At 41.4% G+C, this 20,811-nt stretch overlaps 1 long non-coding RNA gene across 1 annotated transcript; it reads left to right on the forward strand.

The window, feature by feature from the left end:
* Positions 1-1,341: 1,341 nt before the first annotated feature.
* On the forward strand, positions 1,342-12,866 carry LOC116595373. Its single transcript, XR_004287644.1, has 3 exons — positions 1,342-1,354; positions 8,797-8,801; positions 12,461-12,866. It is a non-coding gene; the product is annotated as an uncharacterized LOC116595373 (long non-coding RNA).
* Positions 12,867-20,811: the final 7,945 nt, after the last annotated feature.

Here is a 20,811-nt window from a genome sequence, read left to right on the forward strand (position 1 = left end):
TCCCTCAGGCAGCCCTGACTGCCATGAACAATAAGCAAATAGTTAACTTGCAGAGCTCACAATCCTGCTAGACAGGAGTCTCCCTTGGCTTACAAATGTCCTAAATCTCACTAACAAAGACGATTGATAGCAGGATTGTGACCCCTCACCAAAAAGTCTCCCAACTATCTTAATGTTAATGGCTGGTGTAAAGACAACATTGATCCAGCCTCAAGGGGTATGCCTCTGACATCTTGGCACCTTGTAGGCCCTCTTTAGCATATGAAAACTCCGTTGAAACCACCTTCCCCCAACTGCAGGGTACATAACCTGCCATCCCTCACAACCCAGGGCAGCAGCTCTTCCTGCCCACAGGTCCTGTCCCAGTGCTTTAATAAACCACCATTTTGCACCAAAGATGTCTCAAGAATTCTTTCTTGGTCATCGGCTCCGGACCTCAGCCCACCCAACTTCACCTAGGTTCTAGAACTTCATCAATAAATCTTACCCTGGGGCCTAAATGGACTGGGCCTTCTCTTTTATCTTCCTTTTTTATTTTCCTGTCTCTCTCTCTCTCTTTTTTTCTTTTCATTCTTTTGGGTGGGGTTACTTGATTGCTCAGAAGCGTTCCAGGATGCACCTTGAGTGCACCACGGTCGATACATTCAGCTACACATCCATTCAGCCATCTCTCACCAAAATGACTAGGAGGAGGAATGCCCAACAGAAGAAAAGTTCAGAGACTGGGCCTTCGGCAACAGAGCTAATGGATATGGACATAGACAGTATGTTGGAAAGGGAATTCAGGCTAACAATTATCCAGGCAATAGCTAAGTTGGAAAAAGCCATGGATGACAAAATGGAATTGATTAGGGCAGAACTGAAAGCCACCAGGGATGATGTTCACAATGTTCTCAATGAGTTCCAATCAAATGTAAATTCTCTAAAAGCTAGGGTAACTGAGGCAGAAGATAGAATTAGTGATCTGGAGGACAAACAGAGAAAAAGGATCAGGAGGAAGCCTGGAACAAACAGCTTAGAAGCCATGAAAACAGAATCAGGGAAATAAATGATGCCATGAAACGTTCCAACGTCAGAATTATTGGAATACCTGAAGGGGAGGAGAAAGAAAAAAGACTAGAATATATAACTGGACAAATTCTCCATGAAAATTTTCCCAATCTCACAAATAGAACCAGCTTTCCTGTACTAGAGGCAGAAAGGTCTCCCCATAAGATCACAGAATCTAGAAAGACCTCAAGACACCTGATAGTGAAACTGATGAATCATAATTATAGACAGGATCTCTTGAAAGCAGCTAGGACAAAGAAGCTCCTTACATACAGAGGAAATCCCATCAGAATAACATCAGACTGTCCACAGAAACCTGGCAAGCCAGAAAGGGCTGGCAAGATGTAATCAGGGCACTAAATGAGAAGAACATGCAGCCAAGAATACTTTATCCAGCAAGACTGACATTCAAAATGGATGGAAAGATAAAGAGCTTCCAAGACCAGCAAAGTTTAAAAGAGTATGCGACTGCCAAGCTGACACTTCAAGAAATATTAAAGAGGTATTCTAAAAAAGAGAAAAAATCCTAAGGAAATCATTGAACAGAAACATATGAAGACAAACTATAGAAACAAACACTTCACAGGTAGCATGATGTCAATAAAAACATATCTCTCAATAATCACTCCCAACGTTACTGGCCTAAATGTGCCCATAAAATGACACAGGGTTGCAGATTGGATAAAACTACAGGACCCATCCATATGTTATCTACAAGAAACCCATTTCGAACCTAAGACTACACCAAACTGAAAGTGAAGGGATGGAGAAGCATCTTTCATGCCAATGGGCCTCGAAAGAAGGTTGGAATAGCGATTCTCATATCAGACATATCAGAAAAATTAGATTTTAAACTAAAGACTGTAGTCAGAGATAAAGAAGGACACTACATTATTCTTAAAGGGACTATCCACCAAGAAGATCTAACAACAGTAAATATTTATGCCCCCAATATGGGAGAAGCCAATTACATAAGAAAACTGTTAATCAAGATAAAGAGTCATATTATATGAATACAGTAAAATAGTAAGAGATCTTACATGCCACTCTCAGTAATAGATCATCAGGCATAAAATCAATAAAGAAACAAGAGCGCTAAATGACACATTGGACCAGATGGACCTCATAGATATGTACAGAACATTCCACCTTAAAACAACAGAATACTCATTCTTCTCAAGTGTATGGAACTTTCTCCAGAACAGACCACCTACTGGGTCACAAATCAGGGCTCAACTGATACCAAAAGATTGAGATTATTCGATGCATATTCTCAGATCGCAGTGCTTTGAAACTGGACCTCAATCACAAGGAAAAGTTTGGAAGTAACTCAAATACCTGGAACCTAAAGACAACCTTGCTTAAGAATGCAAGGGAAACAAAAGCGAAAATGAACTTTTGGGACTTCATCAAAATCAAAAGCTTTGACACAGCAAAGGAAACAGTCAAAAAAACAAAGAGGTAATCCACGGAATGGAGAAGATATTTGCAAATGACAGTACAGACAAAAGGTTGATATCCAGGATCTATGATGAACTCCTCAAACTCAACACACACAAAAGAGGCAATCATATCAAAAAATGGGCAGAAGATATGAACAGACACTTATCCAATGAAGACATACAAATGGCTATCAGACACATGAAAAAATGCTTATCATCATTAGCCATCAGCGAGATTCAAATTAAAACCGCATTGAGATACCACCTTATACCACTTAGAATGGCCAAAATTAGCAAGACAGGAAACAACATGTGTTGGAGGGGATGTGGAGAAAGGGGAACCCTCTTCCACTCTTGGTGGGAATGCAAGTTGGTGCAACCACTTTGGAGAACAGTGTGGAGATTCCTCAAGAAATTAAAAATAGAGCTTCCCTATGACCCTGCAATTGCACTGCTGGGTATTTACCCCAAAGGTACAGATGTAGTGAAAAGAAGGGCCATCTGTACCCCAATGTTTATAGCAGCAATGGCCACAGTCGCCAAACTGTGTAAAGAGCCAAGATGCCCTTCAACAGACGAATGGATAAGGAAAATGTGGTCCATATACACTATGGAGTATTATGCCTCCATCAGAAAGGATGAATACCCAACTTTTGTAGCAACATAAATGGGATTCGAAGAGATTATGCTGAATGAAATAAGTCAAGCAGAGAGAGTCAATTATCATATGGTTTTACTTTTTCGTGGAGCATAACAAATAACATGGAGGATATGGGGAGATAGAGAAGAGAAGGGAGTTGGGGTAAATTGGAAGGCGAAGTGAACCATGAGAGACTATGGGCTCTGAAAAACAATCTGAGGGGTTTGAAGGGGCGGGGGGTGGGAGGTCGGGGTACCAGGTGGTGGGTATTATAGAGGGCATGAATTGCATGGAACACTGGGTGTGGTGCAAAAATAATGAATGTTGTTATGCTGAAAATAAAAAATAATAGACCAGCTGTCTCTACACCTTAAAGAATTGGAGAATCAACAACAAATTAAGCCAACTCCACACACAAGAAGGGAAATAATCAAGATTAGAGTAGAGATCAATAAGATAGAAACTAGAGATACTGTAGAATGCATCAGTGAAACTAGAGGCTGGTTTTATGAAAGAATCAATAAGATAGATAAACCATTGGCCAAACTAATCCAAAAGAAAAGAGAGAAAGCCCAAATTCACAAAATTATGAATGAAAAGGGAGAGATCACAACAAACACCAAGGAAGCAGAAACAATTATCAGAAGTTATTATCAACAGTTATACGCCAATAAGCTAAGCAACCTAGAAGAAATGGATGCATTCCTGGAAAACTATAAATTCCCACAATTGAACCAGGAAAAAAATGACATTAATAGACTGATATCTAGTAACGAGATTGAAGCAGTGATCAAAAACCTCCCAAAAAACAAGAGCCCAGGACTTGACAGATTCCCTGGGGAATTCTACCAAATTTTCAAAGAAGAAATAACACCTATTCTCCTGAAGCTGTTTCAAAAAAATGAAGCAGAAGGAACACTTTCAGACTCTTTTTATGAAGCCACCATTACCCTGGTCCCCAAACCAGGCAAAGGCCCCACCAAAAAGAATTTCAGACCAATATCCCAGATGAATAGGGATGCTAAGATTCTCAACAAGATCCTAGCAAACAGGATCCAATAGCACATTAAAAAGATTATCCACCATGACCACGTGGGATTCATCCCTGGGTTATAAGGATGGTTCAACGTTCGCAAATCAATCAATGTGAAAAAAACAAATTAATAAGGGAAGAGAGAAGAACCACATGGTCCTCTCAATTGATGCACAAAAAGCATTTGACAAAATGCAGCATCCATTCTTGATTAAAACGCCTCAAAGTATAGGATAGAGGGAACATTCCTGAACTTCATAAAATCTATCTATGAAAAACCCACAGCCAATATCATCCTCAATGGGAAAAAGCTCGTAGCATTCCCGTTGAGATCAGGAACACGACAAGGATGCCCACTCTCACCACTCTTCTTCAACATAGTATTAGAAGTCCTAGTAACAGCAATCAGACAACAAAGAGAAATAAAATGTATCTAAATTGGCAATGAAGAAGTCAAACTCTCTCTCTTTGCAGATGACACGATACTTTACATGGAAAACCCAAAAGACTCCACCCCCAAACTACTAGAACTCATACAGCAATTCAGCAACGTGGCAGGACACAAAGTCAATGTACAGAAATCCGTGGCTTTCTTATACACTAACAATGAAAATACAGAAAGGGAAATTAGAGAATCGATTCCATTTACTATAGCTCTAAGAACAGTAAGATAACTGGGAATAAACCTAACAAAAGAGGTAAAGGAACTGTACTCGAGGAACTACAGAACACTCATGAAAGAAATCGAAGGAGACACAAAAAGTTAGAAGACCGTTCCATGCTCTTGGATCGGAAGAATAAACGTTAAAATGTCTATACTGCCTGGAGCAATCTATACTTTCTGACCAAAATTCTGACCAAAATTCCACCGGTATTTTTCAAAGAGCTGGAGCAAATAATCCAAAAGTTTGTATGGAATCATAAGAGACCCCAAATCGCTAAGGAAATGTTGAAAAACAAAATTAAAACTGTGGGCATCACGTTACCTGATTTCAAGCTTTACTACAAAGCTGTGATCACCAAGACAGCATGGTACTGGCATAAAAACAGAAACATCAACCAGTGCAACAGAGTAGAGAGCCCAGATATGGACCCTCAACTCAATGGTCAAATAATCTTCAACAAAGCAGGAAAAAATATACAGTGGAAAAAAGACAGTCTCTTCAATAAATGGTGCTGGGAAAATTGGACAACTATATGTAGAAGAATGAAGCTCGACCATTCTCTTACACTGTACACAAAGATAAACTCAAAATGGATAAAAGACCTCAAATGAGACAGGAATCCATCAGAATCCTAGAGGAGAACAGAGGCAGCAACGTCTTTGAAATCAGCGACAGCAACTTCTTTCAAGATATAGCTATCTCTAAAGGCAAAGAAAACAAAAGCGAAAATGAGCGTTTGGGACTTCATCAAGATCAAAACCTTCTGCTCAGCAAAGGAAACAGTCAACAAAACAAAGAGGTAATCCACGGAATTGGACAAGAGATTTGCAAATGACAGTACAGACAAAAGGGTGATATTCAGGATCTATAAAGAACTTCTCAAACTCAACACATGCAAAACAGATAATTGTGTCAAAAAGTGGGCCGAAGACATGCACAGACACTTCTCCAATGAAGACATACAAATGGCTAACAGACACATGAAAAAATGTTCATCATCACTAGTCATCAGGGAGATTCAGATCAAAACCACATTGAGATACCACCTTACACCAATTAGAATGGCCAAAATTAGCAAGACAGGAAACAATGTGTGTTGGAGAGGATGTGGAGAAAGGGGAACCCTCTTCCACTCTTGGTGGGAATGCAAGTTGGTGCAACCACTTTGGAGAACAGTGTGGAGATTCCTTAAGAAATTAAAAATAGAGCTTCCCTATGACCCTGCCATTGCACTGCTGGGTATTTACCCCAAAGATACAGATGTAGTTAAAATAAAGGCCCTCTGTACCCCAATGTTTATAGCAGCAATGGCCACAGTCGTCAAACTGTGGAAAGAGCCAAGATGCCCTTCAACAGACGAATGGATAAGGAAGATGTGGTCCGTATACACTACGGAGTATTATACCTCCATCAGAAAGGATGAATACCCAACTTTTGTAGCAACATGGACGGGGCTTGAAGAGATTATGGTGAGTGAAATAAGTCAAGCAGAGAGAGTCAGTTATCATATGGTTTCACTTATTTGTGGAGCATAACAAATAACATGGAGGACATGGGGAGATGGAGAGGAGAAGGGAGTTGAGGGAAATTGGAAAGTGAGGAGAACCATGAGAAACTATGGACACTGAAAAACAACCTGAGGGTTTTGAAGTGGCGGGGGGGGGTGGGCGTTTGGGGGAACCAGGTGGTGGGTATTGGGGAGGGCACGTATTGCATGGAGTACTGGGTATGGTGCAAAAACAATGAATACTGTTACACTGAAAAGATGTTAAAAAAATAATAAAATAAAATGCTTCTGTCTTCCAGATGGATACCGTTTTTGTTAACCAACACTCTCTATAGTGTTGCCTCTTATCCCTAGGCACAAGGCATGCTCTCTCTGGCTTCCAAACTTAGTTTGGAAATAATGTCTGTCTTCATGATGGAAGACGTACCTTGGAAGTTCCGTTCTAGATATTGCTGAAGGGGAGGAGACAAGATGGCAGAGAAGTAGGAGGTGCTATTTCAACCTGTCCCCTAAAGTGAGCTGATTACCTACCAAAGAACTCTGATCACCCATGAAATCAGCCTGAGATTAGAATTATACATTTCTGGATCTGTACAGGGGCAGAAGATGCCAGTCAGCAGGTGAAGTGGAGTGGGAACATCGGACTGATACAGGAAGATAAACAAAAGGGGGAGGGAGCCACCAGAAGCGACCCACTGGAAAGTAATATCCCAATATGAGAGTGCCCTGTGACTGGGGACCAGCATTAACTTGGAGTCTGGTTGAAAGCACTCAAGAAGAGCAGAAGATCTTAAGGGAAAATTGGTGGAACTGGGCAGTTAGGGACAGAGACTTATGGCCAGGGACCCAGGATGGCCACCAATGGCAGGGAACCAGAGAGCACAGTGAAGAAGCCAGGTCTAGGTCCCTGAGCCGCAGGTGTGCCTGAGAACGTCTGGTGGCAGTGGCCATGAGGGGGTCTGGTGTGGACACCAGCCGGTGCTCCCTACAACCACAGCCTTTTGTTCTCTGCATGTGCCCTGCACGACCAGGTCTGAGTCGCGCCCCACACCCTCCCCTGAGAGAGATCCGTGCAGGCGCCAGACAACGCTCTCTAGGACCAGGAATTCTGAACACTCTCAGCCTAGGCCAACATGAAAATCTCAGTTTGCTATCTCTGGTTGGGACCTCTCTGGTGGTCTGGACCTGCCCAGACAGCTGCAGCTAGTATCTCTCATGGTTGGTTTTGGGTACAAGCGGGAGTTCCTGTGACCCCAGAGACCATAACTGGGGATGTGCTCTGCCAATGGCAGAGGGGGAATTTATGTGTTCTGAAGCACCCAGAGGAGAACAGATTGAGGCTTCTTTCTGAGATGGAAAGATTATGCTGGGTGAAATAAGTCAAGCAAAGAAAGTCAATTATCAGATGGTTTCACTTATTTGTGAAGCATAAGGAATAACACAGAGGACATGAGGAAATGGAGAGGAGATGGGAGTTGGAGAAATTGGAGGGGGATTGAACCATGAGACTGTGGACTCTGAAAAACAATCTGAGGGTTTTGGAGGGACAGGGGTGGGAGGTTGGGTGAGCCTGGTGGTGGGTATTATGGAGGGCATGTATTGCATGGAGCAATATGTGGTACATAAGCAATGAATTCTGGAACACTGAAAAGAAATTTTAAAAATATATGAATGAAAAAAATATATATGAATGTATATATGAATATAAAAATATGGATACCATTTTATTCTACAGACCTGAATCTGTGTTCACAAATTTTTAAACACATTTTCAATAAGGAAAATTCATAAGCTTGAGCTGAAAGTCCCAGTGGACTTACACAGGCGGGGTGGGTTAGATGTGAGGCCCAGTTATTGTGGAGCCAGGGCACATTTGTATTGTGTATGTGTGTGCATGGCGGTAAAGGTGCATAGGAGAACAGAATTTGCCCTGAAGTGGTAGAGTCCCTAATTGTTGGAGGAAAAGAATGTGTTGTGGTCCTGTCCTTTCATCCACCAAGAGGCTAGTGACCAAGACTGAGGGGAGAGCATCACAAGGGTGGCAATGGAGGAGGGGGACAGTGAGTGGAATGTGGTAAAACCACAACCACTGGGTAACCCAAGTAAAGGAATCAGCAGGAATTCATTATACTGCTATTGAAAATTTTCTATAAGTTCTATAATTATTTCAACACACACACACACACACACACAATCATGACTGTGATTTACTGGATGGTGATCAAGGTGCTTGGGGGGCCATAAGATGCTGGGATTTCCCCTGATATGTCAGGGAGACAGATCCTTTCTGGGGAGCTTGTCTGGAGTATCTTTTAGGACTGGCCCTCAATAAGAGTTTGGAAGGAGATCATGAGATGAACTTGTGCTCTCTCCTGGTCCAGGAGGAGGCTGCCAGGGCAACCACCAAGGGCTCTTCCTTATAGCAGTGAGGAGGAGTGGCCCTGAATTGGTGCCCAGAGGCAAGGTACAGCCTAAAGAGCCACCTCAAAGATTCAGACCATGATTCTTGGACACTGCAAGGAAGAATGTGGCCATTCTTATATAGGCCAAGGCTTTGGGCATTTCAAATGAGAGGTAAGCAAGTCTGAGATTTATGTGGGTAACATCACAGGCCCTAGGGAGTTCGGTTTGGGGAAAGGAAGCTGGAGGGAGCTTCTCTGAGTTTTGAAGGATGGTGTGATAGTAGTCAGGGCTCAGGGTTCACGGGCATGGCATCCCAGGGAGGTGACCAAGGGTCAAGGGGCCATCCTAAGTGAAGGGAGACTATGGGGAGGGTGAATGTTCCTATGGGAACAAAGAACTGAGGCCAATCTGAGGGAAGGGAAACAGGTCAAGAAGACGACTCCAGTGAGCTAAACTGGAGACAGGGACATCTCTGACTCAGTGGAAGGGGATTGGAGACCCAAGGCAAGGCCTGAGGAAGGTGGGGCAGAGGGCCACTGGAAGGTGAGCTGAAGCTGAAGGCAGAGCTGCATGAATGCTGACAAAGGCCTGGGAGGACCAGGCAGTGAATGCAGGCAAGAGATCTTATCTCACAGGAGGGGTGTGGCAGAGGGGTTGGGGTGAATCTCACCAGGGAGAAGGGACTTAGGAAAGAGGTGGGAAGGAGACCAAGCTGGGCACCCAGGGGAGACCTAAATGCAATGTTAAGGGAGGATAAGAGGAATATGGAGGAATAAGATCATCTATGCACCGGTGGATGTGGGGGCCATAGAAGGCCATGCTGTCTGTACAGAGCAAACTCAGCCCAGAGGAACAGAGACCATGATCATGGAGGTAAAGAGACTGAGACAAAAGGAGAGCCGGGGTGGGGCCAGAGAAGGGACACCCCCTGAAAACCTGAGGCAAAATGGGGCTCCAGGAGGTGAGAAAGTGATGGCAGGTAAGGAATCAAGGATGGGGGGTGGGAGTGAGTAGGCAGATTCAGCACCTTAATCACATTGTGGTCATGGCTGGTGCAGGGAAAGGAGCTGAGGTGGTGGGATGAAGTGTCAGAGAGGAATGAAGCCCTCAAAGCTTTAGGTGGGAAGTGGGCACAGGTTTGTGTTTGAACAGGTTGGTAACATCCTGAAGAGTCCTTGAAATTAAAATAAAAATTAAATCAACAACACACATATTATCTCACATTTTTGCATTGGAATTGTTCCCTCCAAGTGGCTTTCATTTTCCCAGATGCAGAATGAAATGACCCAGGAATGGCTGCCCTGGAGCCAGTCCCTTTCTACTTTATCATTTCTTCTCGGCACTAATCTACCTGACACGCGTAGGTAAATTCTACTGGGATGTGAGCTCAAGCTCCTTCCAGCAGGCAACTTCTGCTTTATTCCTGGGGAGGCCTCTGCAACAGGGACCCAGGCCCTGCTTCCCACCACTCGAAACTCTGGAGGGAAGAAAGAGGCAGTTCTTACTTTAGCCACCAGAGGGCACTTGGAGTTGGTTTGGTCCAGCGGCTACTGCTAAAATTAATTCAGAAAGCATCTGGGAAAATTATTTACTGTTTTAGCAGATAAGACTACTAATAAATAATGTCACCTGAAAATATTTTATAAACTGGCTATGAAACATTTCACCATAAAAATGAGATGATGACAAGTGTTGTACCCAACCGTCAAGTTAGTTCATGGAATATCATAGATTATTTTTATTCCCACACGTTCATGAAATACTGAGTGCCTACAAAAAATTAAATTTACAGTATATATTCATTAATTCTCATTAACAATTCTAAAATAGTGGTACTAGTCTTATCTCTATTTTGGAAGTAAGGACACTCAAAGAAAGATACAGAAAGACTTGTCCAATAACAAGTCCACACAAACAGTGGGAGTAGAACCCATGGGGGCTGTCCCCAGAGTCTAGCCCCTAACCACTAGCTTTTGCCCTTGTTAACAATTGTTGACACCTTATGAATCTGCCAATCATAGCCCTGTCTCTTCCTGAGATGCAAAGACCCCGAACTGGATGTTCATCTCTCTTATACAAACTTAATCTTTGCCCACTTTGGATGTATGGCAGAATCCCTTGCAGAGATTTAAAAATTGGCAATGGCTCAGCCTCATTCTGGGATGTGTTAATTTAATTGGTCTGGGGGTGAGCCCATGGCTTTGGTATTTCTCCCTATTTGGGGAGAGCACAAGGTAGCCTAGTTGATCCCCTGGGAGCATTTCCCTCCTCCCTCCTTTTTTAATTGATATAAACAGACAGGGAAGCTGGTCCAAGTCCTACAGTGGCAGGATGTGGACAGTCTAAATCTACAGAGCAGTGAAATGGCATATGTGGTTATGTGATAGAAGGGCTGCCTTGAAGGATCCAGACAGTAAATTCAGTAGGTTGGGGAGCAGGGGAGAGGGAATGTGGGTGAAAGAACCAGGGTGGATGGAGCCTGAGAGGGTCTCCTGTGGCAGGGGACCTCATGTGACATTTTGGGGGTTTTCGTGGGGAATAGGAAGATTAAAATCAGGGTGTTCCACTTCACAGAGAAATCCTTATAAAATAAACTGCCTTAATGGGACTTATTTAAAATGTACTTCCCATTATGTTAAAGAACATGTCACACTTGGCCTTCTCGGAGTTTGCCTGTTCTTCACTGATCTGTTCAGTGTGCATCTCAGGGAGGAGTGATAGTCTGGCAAAGGTTGATACATTGCTCACTGCTTGTGGACAAAACAGGAAGACCCCTTATGTGAGAACTTTCATACTGCTACAGGAGCACTGCATTAAGTATTGATAAGAAAAGTTAATGATAAGTTATTGTAAGGTGACTGGCAGGTTAGGGAACTTTATCTGGGTGAAGATTTATCTTGTGATCTGCTGTGGTATGAATCCAACCTGTGGCCCTGACTGAGGAGACAGATAGGTAGATAACTCAGGACCTGCCTGGTGTGATTGTATGCCGCTTCCAGTTGGTGAACGGGAGAAGAACTAGGCACAAACAAGTCAGCTGCAAGAGAAAGGGAGCAGGGGACAACGGTCGAAAAGACTGCTGCACCAAGCAACTCCACAGTCTCATCTTTATTAGATAGAAACAATAACCAACAGAGAAACTGATGAAGGTAAAACATTAGTCACATATCTTGTGGACAAACAAGAAGGAGGGTAAAGTTTATAGTTAACCAAGCACATTCAAAGGACTCATCTAACTAACAAGGGGCGCATTTGGGAAGAGAAAGGAGAGACAATGGAAAAGGGAAGCGGGTGGCGTTCTGCCCTGAGCTGGCTGGGCATTCCCAACTGCTCAGTTTCAAGGTCGTATATCATCCTTTCCCTCCAAAGACCTGTTGCCAGTGTGTGTTTTTCCTAACACCGTATCTAAATGTGCTTGGTAACTAGTAAAATCATCTGAGGGTTATAGTTTAAGTAATACATTGTTCTGGGGGGCAGTTGCAGTTGTAGTCATGGTATGAACTTCTGCCCTCTCCGGGTCCATCTCAGAATCTTCAGGAACAACATCCAGGAGCTTTCTATGAGCTGGAAGGGCAGAACTGCCTGTTGCTCTGGCTCTAGATGTTGCCCAGGGACTAAGGCAAGGGCTGAAACCTCTCCTGCCAAATCTTCGACTGGTGTTGTGCCCCATGATCCAACTAGACCAGGGGCCTAGATCTCTGAGAAACCTGGCAAGTGGAGTTGAAGGTCCTTGTAGTGTGACGTGAGCAAAACCCCTGCGTCCCGCCAGGAGGTCGCGACGTGTAAAGAAGAGATAGAGAGATGGATATGATGTAACTCACTTGATCTTTATTGGGACGAGGTCTGCACCACTATCGTGGTCCGGTCACGGTCCGCTGAAATTGTCACGGAGAAGGAGACGTCGCCTCACAATCTAGACAGAGAGGTCACCGCAGAAGTTGAGACTGAGAGCCAGCGAGTGGTCGGCAACGAAGCTGTCGGGGCGTCGGTAACACCGGCGATGATGTCCTCCCGACAGGGAACTCGCTTCACCTTAGTCCAACCCGATGCCTCTTTTATATACTGTGCTAAGTCTCCTTCGAAAACACATTACATCACTTATTTTTTCTCATGCTTGCACATCAAAAACACACACATGTCAAAAACATTTTTTGGTCTTTACGATATTTCGCATAAGTAAAAAAAATGTTTACAACTTTTTGCTCCACGCTAATCTTATCACTGCACGCATATGGTTTAGGCTTACTTGCTATGTGATTCGCTACGAGGCTAGTTTGTTATCACTACACGCATATGGTCTAGGCTTACTTGCTATACTACGAGGTTAGTTTGTTATCACTACACGCATATGGTTTAGGCTCACTTGCTATGTGGTTAGTTTGCAACTTGTTTCTGTTTTTCACTTAGTAGGAGTTTGCTCTTACTATATATATTATTTATTTATTCATATATTTATTACACTTTATTTATTAAAGGTTCGTACTCACTACATAGTGTCAGCCCAGAGGACAGAAATGACCAAGTGGTGCTAGTGAAAGGATGGATGTTTGGAGTTGAGGTGAGTTCTGTTGGAGGAAGGGAAGACTCAGGGATGAGAGTACATCTCTGCCCACATGCCCAATGGTGGGAAGTCTGGGGAGAGATGCAATGACAGGGCTGATGGCTATGTGGCAGGGCACTTGGGGCCTCTGAGGAGATACCAAGGGAAACCTCAGGAGAGAGGAATGAGCTAACCTGTGGTGACCTGAATGGGGGAGGTGAAATGAGAGCAGATGGACTTACTCAGGAGAAAGAGGCCAGAAACAGGGGAAAGAAGGGAGCTCAGGATGGGGAGGGGATGAGATGGTGAAGGAGAGAAGAGGGATCATACACTAGGGAGGTGGAAGACAGAGAAGGACAGGAACTGAGGAGAGAAGTGGCCCAAGGGAAGGAAAGGACCCAGGAGGGAAACTGAGGGAAGAAGGAAGAGCTGAGGGATACTGAAGAGGAAAATTGAATGGAGGGCAAGTGGGAGCAGGTGTGAGGAAGAAGACTGAAAAGAAGGGCGAGAAAGTGAGCTATGGGAGGAGTGGAGAGAGTTAAGAGGAGCGAACTGGGAGCAGGGGTTGGAGATATTGGGAGGACATATGTTTAGAGGGATGGCCATCTCAGCAGAGGAAGGAGATAACTGGCGACAGGGTAGGGAGGTAAACTGAGGCAAAAGGGAAAAGGAGAATCACACAGATGGGAGGTGAACATTTTGGAGGAGAGTGAACTAAAGACAAAGAAGACAAGTGTGAAGTAAGAGGAGGAGAAGAAGCAGTGAGGAGGATATGGGGAGGTAAACTCAGGGCAAGTTAAATGAGGGGAGAGTGGAGTTGAGGGTAAAGGAAGTGAGCATGTGGCATGGTAAGCAGAAGGGGCTCTGAATGGGAGAAATAGAGAACAGAAATGAGGGACAAAAAGAGAAAGAAAGTGATCTCAGGTGAGCTGAATAGAAGAATTGAGGGCAGGAAGAGTAAGATCAGAGGTAAAACCAACTCTGGAAAAAGTGAAAGTAAAAAGGAAGAATTATTTTGGAAGTGACTCAGTGGGAAGGGCACGAGACAAGGAGAGATCTTTTCAGGAGGGAAAGGGAGGGATGGGGGAAAATACCTGTCCAGACACTGTGCAACTCTTTCAAGGAGAGTCAGAAAGCACACTTCAGAACAGAGCCAGGCTGGACCTGCCCCCCCCCTTTTTTTGCTCTCCTCATTCCTACTCCTATTCCTTAAATTTAGGAAGAAAAATTTGTCTTCACCATCAGCACGATCACCCCCAAAATCCCACAGCCTCACTGAGGTCATGGTGACCAGGTGGGGGACATAACTTGGGAGTTGTTCCTAACATAGTAGTTCGCATTTCTTTCGTCTCACATTAAACCTGATTGAGATCATTTTGATGATATGTTGTTCTATGTCATACGTTATCCAGGTGTAAACCATGCCCCCCAACCTTTTTGTGGGTTACAATGGCCCATGTCTGAAACCTTTAAAGAGGGAGGTTACTAATTCTGACACAACAGGGAAAAACCTGTTTACCAGATCTCTCTTTTACATACCACTTTTACCTCCGTAAGCAGGAGTCTGGCTATGTTTTTATTTATGATCAAAAACACAGAGAAACACCAAATGTGTTTTTGCACAAAGTTTGAGAATTGTGCATAGAAAAACTAAGAAGAAATCAATATTTCTAACCCTATGGAAAAAATTGTCTTAACTATGACAAATCATTTAAAATTTCATTTTTGTCTCAACTATCATAGACAGTTATTCATGCCCAAAATGTGTCAAACAGAACCTCTTCTATCTGCTACATTCAAGGCAAGACTTGCCTGGATGCCCAGCAGCCACCTAGAGCTGCCATGTGAGAGTTGTTAACAGCTGCAAAATGGAACATAAAAAAAAAAAAAAAAAAAAAAAAAAAAAACCACAAGGGAAATAGCTCTGAATCAGGAGTGGGCAGACTTATAGAACTTAGAACATGAAGCCAAAATCATAGGACATATTATAAACGAATAATCGAAATCAATGTCAGGTTGAAAACACTGAATTTTCAGGACCACTAAAACATACTTGACTCATTTGCTATATATTTTCATGGCAACATATATAAATGCAGATAGATACCAAAGACGTATGTAAACCCAAACATTCACACATCTGGACACAGAGAAATAGTTTCTTTTACCCATTGAAGCTTGCTCTTAAATCTGTTTTCCACCAAATCTGGATGTTACTGCAATTGTTTCATTCAGCTGGTGAGGTACATTGACTTTAAAGACATCATAGATTCTCTTAGTCTCCCTTCTCCACATTGATTGTAAGATTTTTCAGAATCACTTGAGTCCCCAAAAAAGTATGTGTCTGGAGTATTTCCTGCCCATGGTCCAGTCTTCCTGGGAGACTTCAGAGCTTCCTCACTACAATCATTGCCCCATGGATAAATTCCATATGAGGAAACTTGCTTCCACACTCCAAATTCTTAAATCTGCTTTAATATTAATGCTTAATTTTTTTCTCCCCATACTCTATCTTTGGTATCTGTACTGTAGAGGAATAAAGAGTATCATTAGTTATAAGCTTATTAAGATTTATGCTGATTTGTTGTAAACTGAAAGAATCATGAGAAGTGGCTTTTGAGTCAAAGCTTCTCTCATGTAGAACTAATTGCTCTTCAATTTTTAAATCCTATTCAGGTCGATCAAGAACTTTTTATCATGAACTTTAAGTTTTCTCTTGTTTTGAATAGTTGGAAATATTGCTTGTTTGCAGAAGGCTAGCAAGTATTTATTCTCTTGCCTAAGATAAAGATAATTCTATGAACAATGAGTCACCATTTTAACAATAGATATCAATAATAATTAAGTAGATATTGTGTAACTATCAAAGTTTAAAGATTTGTGATATCATAGATGAGAACATTTATTATTAAGCAGAAAATTTATAATTTACCTTAATATTTAAATATATAGCTTTACATTACACCAGAAGTAAGATATATAAAAATTAAAATTCAAAGTTATCTCAACCTTAATTTTTACACTATCTGCAGCCACAATATAGATGAAAAAGGCTAAATAATGGAGGGGAACCCCACCATTTCTTTCCTCTTCTCCCACCATATATTTTTATGACAGTTTTGAAAATTAATGGCACATTTAAAAGAAGGACAAAGCCTTCTTATTCATAAGGCCACTATTTTTATATCAGAAGACATAGCAAATTTTCCTAATGCATAGAAACAAACACAGAGAAAGAAAGTGATGACACAGAAAAATATATTCCAAATGAAGGAAAGATGAGGACAGATTCACAGTGAAAGAGATCAATAAAATGGAGATAAGCAATACGCCTGATAAAGAATTCAAGTAATGGTCATAAAGATACTCACTAGACTTGAGAAAAGAGCAGAGAATCTCAGTGAGACCTTCAATAAAGAAAGAAAATTTTTAAATCAAAGATAAAGAAATCAATAATTGAGATTAAAACACAAGAGAGAATCAATGGCAGATTAGAGGAGGTGGAAGAATGAAGCAATGATCTGGAAGAGAGTACTGGAGAGCATTCAAGCTGAACAAGAAAAAAAAGAATAGTAAAAAATGACCCTAGGTTAAGGGAACTTAGTGACATAATCAAACATAGTATCATTTGAATTTAGGGATCCCAGGGGTGCCTGGGTGGCTCAGCGTTAAGCATCTTCCTTCCACTCAGTTCATTATTCCAGGGTCCTGGGATCAAGCCCCATATCAGGCTCTGCTGGAAGCCTCCTTTTCTCTCTCCCACTCCCCTTGCCTGTTTTCCCTTCCTCACTTATCTCTCTCTGTCAAATAAATAGATACAACTTAAAAAGAAAATAATTTTATGGATCCGAGAAGGAGAATAGAGAGAAAATGAGGCAAAAATTTATTTGAAGAAATAATAGCTGAAAGATCCCCTAATCTAGGGAAGGAAACAGACATCTGGATCCAAGAGGCACAGAAAGTCTCTAACAAAATCAACTCAAGGAGATCCACACCAAGACACCTAATAATAAAAATGCCAAAAAAGTAGTGACAAAGAGAGAATTTTAAAGGCAGCAAGAAAAATAAGTGAATGCATAAAAGGGACATACCATAAGGCTACCAGCTGATTTTTCACCAGAAACTTCACAGGCCAGAAGAAATTGGCATGATATATTTAAGTTGCTGAAAGAAAAAGAACCTGAAATCAAGACTACAGTATCCAGCAAGGATGTCATTCAGAACAGAAGGAGAGAAAGAATTTTCACATAAAGAAAAGTTAAAGGAGTTCAACATCACTAAACCAGTCTTACAAAAAATGTTAAAGGGAATTACTTGAGTGGAAAGAAAAGGCCATAAACAAGAGTAAGAAAATTAGGAAAGGAAAAACTTTTGCAGGTACATAAAAATATTGTGAAAGTAGTAGATTAATTACTTAAAGAAACAGTACAGAGGTTAAAGCACAAAAGCAGTAAAATAAACTATATCCACAAAAATCCATCAAAGGTCTTACAAAATAAAAGGATGTTATGTATGACAACATATACATAAAATGTGGGGTGTGGAGAGTAAAAATTTTGTGATTTTTAGAGTGGGTTCAAACTTAAGTGACCCTCGACTTAATATAGACTGCTATGCATATAAGGTGTTATATATAAACCTAATGGTAACCCAAATAAAAAATCAGTAGTAAATATACAAAAAAATAAAGAGTAAGGAATCCAAGTGTATCAACTAAAGAAAGCCAACAAATCATGAGAGAAGAGAGCAAGAGAAAAAAGGAACAGAGAACTATAAAAACAAACATAAAACAAGTAATGAAGTAGCAATAAGAATATTGCCACTTGTACCCATCAATAACTACTTTGAATGTAAATAGATGAAATGCTCCCATCAAAAGACATAGGGTGGGAGAGAGGCAAGATGGTGGAGGAGTAGGGGACCTCATTTCACCTGGTTCCTTGCATTTAGCTGGGTATCTATCAAACCATTCTGAACATTCATGAAATCAACCTGAGGTCTAAGAAAATATATCTGGAATTCTACAAGTAGTAAAGTGACTGATTTTTGTAAAGTAGGAGGTATGGAGTGAAGAAACTGCAGGGAGAGGTCAGAAGATAAACAGAGGAAGAGAAGGAGCCTACATAAGCTGGCTATTGGAAAATGATATAACAGTGAAGCAGAAAATCAGAACCCTTAGAAAATGACTCCACAAATAGACATTCCTTTCTGAAAGAGGCTCAGGGATGTACAGGGCAGAATTCTAGGTGGCTTACTGTGGTCTCAGGATCCCAGAAAACACAGAAAAAACTGGTTCCCGAACTGATAAGAGTGCACAAACAATGGAAATGGGAAATCTCAGTTGGGATGGCCATAAACCATGTGCCAGGCCATTCAGGTGACTGCTTCTTGCCTGATCACTCTGAAAAGGACTGGACCATGTGGGCCATCTTCTTACCATCACCTGGGAGGGGTGAAAGGGCTGTGCCCATGAACAGGCAATGACTCTCATGGTGGTGGTGGCCCTGGAAAGGACATACAAAATATAATATATATTGATTTCTTTGCAATTGTGAGATGTAGTGTCTTCTAACACATAGACCAAAATTCCATCAGGAAACAGGGGGTCACCCTGTTTTGTCCACCCAGTAAGATTATAGTATCTCTTCCTCCATCTCCTTTTTTAATTGTTTTGTTTAATTTCAGTTTTGTTTCCCTTTCTGTGGTGGTTTCTGACCACTTTGGATTTTTCTAGGGTGTATTTTGCTTCAGTCATGGTTGATATTTTGGACTCTGTTCATTTGCTCACCAATCCTTCTCTGGGCAAAAGGACTAGAAGGAGGAATTCACAACAAAAGAAAGACCCAAAGGCAATGTCCTCTAAGACAGAGATAATGAATATAGATATAATTAAGGTGTCGGAGTTGGAATTCAGGATACCAATTATAATGTTAATAGCTAGGCTTGAAAAAAGCATAAATGACAATACAGATTCTCTAAGAGAAGAAATGAAATCTAATCAGGCAGAAATTTAAAATGTTATGAATGAGATGCAATCTAAATTGGATGCTCTATAGTTATGGCCAAAGAGGCAGAAGAAAGAATAAGTGATATAGAGAACAGGTTGATGGAAAGGAGAGAAAGACAACTAATAGACTGTGAAAAAAGACTTCAAGAAATTAATGATACCCTGAAATGTACCACGGTCAGAATTATTGTGGTGCCAAAAAGGTGGGGGGAGGCAGATTTTTCTCACTTATACTTGAGTAAATAATAGCTGAGAACTTTCCTAATCTGGGGAAGGAAATAAGCAATTGTGACCAAGAGGCAGGGAAGACCACTTCAAATACTAGTAAAAATAGATCAACATCGTGACATATAATAGTGAAACTTGCAACCCTAAAAGAAAAAGAAGCTATCGTGAGAGCAGCTAGGGAGAGAAGATTCCCCATCAGAAAAACATCAGACCTATCCACACAAACCTGGCAGGCCAGAAAGGACTGGCAAGATATACTTGATACTAAATGAGAATAAAATGCAGCAGAGAATTCTTTATCCAGTAAGGCTGTCATTCAGAATGTAAGAAAAGATAAAGAGCTTCCAGGACAGACAGAAACTGAAAGAATATGTGGCCACAAAGCCAGCCCTGCAAGAAATATTAAAGGGGCAATATAGTAAACAAAGAGATGCCAAGAGTCACATAGACCAAAAAAATCTATAGAAACAGGGACGTTTCTATAGTCCTATAGAAGTAGTACAATGGGACAATATACATATCTTTCAATAGTTACTCTGAATGTAAGTGGGCAAAATGCTCTAACCAAAAGAAACAGGATGTCATATTGGATAAAAGATTAAAAAAAAAAAAAAGCAAAAGCCATCCATATGCTGTCTACAAGAGACTGATTTTAGACCTAGACACCTCTATACTGAAAGTTAGGGGGTAGAGAACAATTTACTATGCTAATGGACCTCAAAATAAAGCTGTGGTAGCAATCCCCATAACAGACAAATGAGATTTTAAACAAAAGACTTCAGTAAGAGATGTAGAGGTACACTATGTCATAGGTAAAGGGTCAGTCCAACGAGAAGATCTAACAACTATAAATATTTATACCTCCAACAAGGGAGGAGTCAATTATATAAACCAATTACTAATCAAAGTAAAGAAACATATCAATAATAATACATTAATAACAGATGACATCAACACTCTACTCATAACAATGGACAGATCATCTAAGCAGAAGAACAACAAAGAAAGAAGGGTTTTGAATGAAACACTAGACTGGATGGATTTCACAGATATATACAGAAAGTTCCATCCTAAAACAATAGAGTATTCACTCTTCTCAAATGCACATGGAATTTTCTCCAGAATAGATCACATGCAGGTCACAAATCATGTCTCCACTGATACCAAAAGACTGAGATTATTCCCTGCATATTTTCAGACCACAGTGCTTTGAAACTGGAACTCAATCAGAAAAGAAATTTGGAAGGAACTCAAACACTTGGAGGTTAAGGAGAAGAAAGAATTGGTCAACCAGGA

The sequence above is a fragment of the Mustela erminea genome, chromosome 7 (genome assembly GCF_009829155.1).
Source record: "Mustela erminea isolate mMusErm1 chromosome 7, mMusErm1.Pri, whole genome shotgun sequence".
Classification (NCBI taxonomy): domain Eukaryota; kingdom Metazoa; phylum Chordata; class Mammalia; order Carnivora; family Mustelidae; genus Mustela; species Mustela erminea.